Below are 4,316 nucleotides of genomic sequence, written 5' to 3'. Positions count from 1 at the left end.
ATGCTAGAACTAGGCATTGGGAACTAGTTTTGAGTTTTATAGCTGAATCTTGCATGGGTCCTCAAAATTAAATCAAGAGATAGCCTCAGTTGTTGCTTCTATTGAAGTTTTAGTGACCCAAGCTGGGTGTTTGTGTCTTGGCTACTTGTTTAATAGCACTAGAATTCCACAAGAGCTCCTAAGTTTGATATTCATGAAAAGGGCTTTTTTCCTCCTTTCCTTCTTTTTTGCTGTGTTTGTAACAGTGGGTTGAAGGAATTGGCATTTGTGTCATTTCAGTAGCTGTGAAAGTGTATAATACTTGCCTCCAATTAGATATAGTTGAAAATGGTAAACACAGCTGTGATTTTTAGTTAAGTAAAAGGATGAATATGGTATGGATCTCAAAAGCTTTATAGCTTCATTAAAAACATAAGCCACTACCCACTCAACTGTGGTTATATGTCGTTTCCGTCACACTAACTAGGTTAATGGATGTGCCAGTTTGAAACTTCAGCCTTACATTTGAGAAGCTAAGCCGTGGTTCGGTATTTAAACTGCCAATGTTATATCTGAGATTCTGTGTGCCGAGTAAAGGTACTGTGTAAGGAAGACATTTGCTGTGCTTCTTGTCTTGTAATGATTCGATTATGTAGTAGTTCTTGAAGGAATATGTAGATATTACTCATCTGCTGAAGAGAATGAGGTAATCAATATCTCATAGGAGCCAAATACATTTTTTCAAAACTTGAAAACCAAAGGTCACCCTGAGCGCGTTCAAGTTAGCAGACATTGATTGCATTTGGAATTTCCACCCATAGCAGTGTGGAAAACCCTTTGGGACTTAAAAGCATGGCATTCAGTTAGGCTGAAATGCAGTTAATTTCTTGGACACGCTCTACAGAAACACTAGCAAGTGAGGGCTTCCAGTGTGCCCACCCCTGAGTGGCCCCTCTGTTTCCCAAACCACATAGAAGAGAGAATCCAGACCCTCCGCCAGCCCACTGCAGGTCTGACATCAAAGGGCTTCTAGCCCTGATGGCCCGGTTTGCTAGCTGTTGGCATCAGTTAAGTGGTCTGGACTGGGCACTTTTCTCCTTGTTCTTGGCCTCCTTCCCTTTTCCCCAGATTGCTAGTTGCTAGTCTAGACTTACGATTAGCTCCAGCAGTTACCTTTGACCCCACTCATTTGCCTCCTTCTCTGTCTTGAATCTTGCATACATACAGTGACTGTACCTCAGTTTCCAGTTCACAACCAGAGTCAGGTAGTAGGCCTCATGTTCTCTGCCTAGAAGATTCAGCCACTTTGTTGACAGCTGACAGCGTGGAACCCAGAGTTATAATTCTATGCAGAATAATAGCAGTACAACCAGAATCCTTCCTTTATCTTTTCCTTCTTAGAATCTGGAATTCCTAGCTTTTCAGTAACGTAAGTAGAGTAAACAATACTAGGATGTTTGTGTGAAATGACATCCTTGTGCTCCTTTGAGCTAGATGTTAGTGGCTACACTAATTTCCCTTTGCTCTCAAAATAGCGAAGTGCATTGATATGTGCAGAGAAATGCCTGAATGTGGCAAATAAACTAATATAGAGTAATATCATAGCCTCTATTCAAAAAATAAAATTTTGGTATACACTAGAAAACAGCATTAGAATGCAATAAGTTGTCTATGTTTTTCTCTATCTCGCAGCTGCACAATGGTTCTTGGCCACTGCTCACCCTCGTTCTTAAACACCTGTACCTTCTGGATTTCCGTGAACACTTTCAAACAGAGATGGTGTGTATTTTTAAGCACCTTTCCCCTAGGATATCCAGATCCCATTTGTATGATAATCTGTGATAAACAGCTTTTTTCCTGTATTTTTCTGTTGGGCAATTATCTGGCATAGAGCTATAGATTTTAATTATTCAGGCAGCGCTCAAAACTGACATTAAGATAGGGTTTCATGCGTCAGAAATTTAAAGACTAAAGTTAAACTTCTTTGATGTCAAATCAGTGACAGAGAAATTAAAAGAAAGTAATTGTGAAGATGATATTTGTGCTTTGGCTGGACACATCTAGCATATGAAGAGGAAATGCATTAAAAAAAAAACTTAAAAAGTGAAACTACTTCAGATACCTTGTGCATTCTGAAATTAATAGACAATTAAAATTTCTTAAGAAAGCCTTAACTATGGCAGAGAATTTTTAACCTTTTATATCCTAATAAACACCGAGTTGTAATTCCATTTCTCAGCACGTGGAGTGTATCTCCATGTATCTCACACCTGGTAAACTTAGTTGACAGGAGTCTGTTTTCTAAGGAATCCTCCTTTATCTGCAGAGGAGCTGAGAGAATCAAACTGTCCCCAGTTCCTCTGCATCTGAACTTCCTCAGCTAGCAAACATTCTGGTTGAGAGAAATGATTTCAAAACCCATGAAGTTTTGTACACGTAGGGATCACCAACAACTCATGAAGTGATAGATACCATGTAGAATTTGAGTGTTGCACAAGCTAATTTTGAATCATTTAAAAATATAAACCACAGTGATAAGTGACAAGCAGTAGGAAGCTAAGATTTTACATACTCCCCAAGACTAAATATGCTCACAAAGTGACCAGTTTTCAACATCTGCAGAGGTTTTAACTCCTTTGAGATAATATTCACACAGTAGAGGTGACTGCATTCTGACTCTTCATTTTTTCAGTTTCTTTTATGCTTTACACTTTCACATCTCCATACACACCCCACCACCCATCTTTTCAAACAAATTTTCACATTTTCTTTTATGCTTTACACTCACATCTTCTTACACACCCCACCACCCATCTTTTCAAGCAGATTTCTCACGCTCTAGGATCTAGAGTGTTTGGTTATTCTTCATCTGCCTGCCCTTTTCCGCAAGCAGCTCTTGAAGCCCCTTGTTGTCTCTTAGTGTTTGCAGAGAAGTACAGTTAAACCCTGGTGGAGGTGGGGGAGGTCCCTTACACACTCCCAGCCCCTCCCAAGGCTCAGGATGAAAAGCTAGAAAACACAACAATAAAAATTGGAAAGGAACCAAAATCTTTGAGGCTAGTAGCCTAGACCTAGAAGCCGACCTTGACTATATAACCATTATATCCATGACACAGAACATTTAAACTCTTCATGTGCATAGAATACCTGCTTCTGCTTCTATTGTTTCAAGCTCACCCTGTCTATTGTCTTTGATACCTACAGACTAAAAGGTACTTATATCAAGGTTTCTCAAAAACATTTACAAAACCAGCTTTGAGGAAATCAAGAGTGTTTCCTGGCAACAGCATTTGAAGTAGTAAGTGTATTTTCTCATTGTGATGTTGGTCTGTGTACATAACCAATGTAGTGACTCTTTGGTTCATTATTGATAATGTTTTTATTTGTAGTCTCTGTGACCCACCAGTGGCAGGGAGTTCCAATTCACTCTCCTGTCCTTTTTTGCATTTGTCTATTTGTAGAATTGCCAGATAAAAGACATCCAGTTAAATATGAATTTCAGATAAATAATTGTTTTGCTTAAGTATGGTTTGCATTATTTGGCGTATATTTACTGTAAAAAATTATTGTTTATCTGAAATTCAAACTTAACTGAATATTCTGGGCTTTTTGGCTTTGTTTTGTTTAGTTTTACTAAATCTGGCAAGCCTGTTGATTTGGTCGTAGGAAATTGCTTACAGCATGTAAATTCTTCTAGACTTCACTCTCTTTCACACGGAATGGAGGACCTTTTTTTCCCCTTCACCCTCTTCTTTCCAAAAGAGGGCGTCAAGGAACTCAACCTGCCTTCATGGTGGGTTTCTATTTAAGACATCTTTATGATTATATTTAACCTGTAATTGTGCTTTGGCTAAATGTCTAACTTACAGTACTTGTAATTGTTTAATATTCAATAAAAACATTTTTAAAGTATACGGTATGTGGGTAGCAGTTAGCTCTGAAGTGTTTTCATTTCCCTGTTTGTTCCTTTCAACCTGACCAACCTTAATGCTACTGTCCTAAAACTGCTGGAAAAGACAAACAACAGATCCCTCTCTTCTCCCAACAAGTCTCTAGTGAGACCTGCTTGAAGGGCCTTATCCTCACCTCACAGCCCACATGGGAGTCACTGAGGTACAGCAATAGCAGAAGCACAGTTGCCTTTTAGAAATATCTTCACAACAACGGGGTTATGCGCTTTGGAGACAGACCACACACTGGCTCCCAAGGCAACTGGGAGGCCAGCAAACTGCTATCGCTCCAGACCTCACTCCCTCCTTGTATCATGTGGGGGTGTGGGGCACAGGAGCCAGTGGACTACCTGCTTCCTGTGATGGCACTGCCTTGGTGGCTGTGAC

The 4,316-nt window shown here is 39.7% G+C and overlaps 1 long non-coding RNA gene across 1 annotated transcript; it reads left to right on the top strand.

Annotated features, from left to right (window-relative positions):
- The first annotated feature begins 1,671 nt into the window (after positions 1 to 1,671).
- LOC145517765 (uncharacterized) lies at positions 1,672 to 3,891 on the top strand. Its single transcript, XR_014062313.1, has 2 exons — positions 1,672 to 1,758; positions 3,184 to 3,891. It is a non-coding gene; the product is annotated as an uncharacterized LOC145517765 (long non-coding RNA).
- Positions 3,892 to 4,316: the final 425 nt, after the last annotated feature.

The sequence above is a fragment of the Giraffa tippelskirchi genome, chromosome 8, assembly GCF_054371585.1.
Source record: "Giraffa tippelskirchi isolate mGirTip1 chromosome 8, T2T-mGirTip1v1.2.pri, whole genome shotgun sequence".
Lineage (NCBI taxonomy): Eukaryota > Metazoa > Chordata > Mammalia > Artiodactyla > Giraffidae > Giraffa > Giraffa tippelskirchi.
Note: the sequence above shows the minus strand (reverse complement) of the source record. Positions and strands in the feature narration are given on the sequence as shown.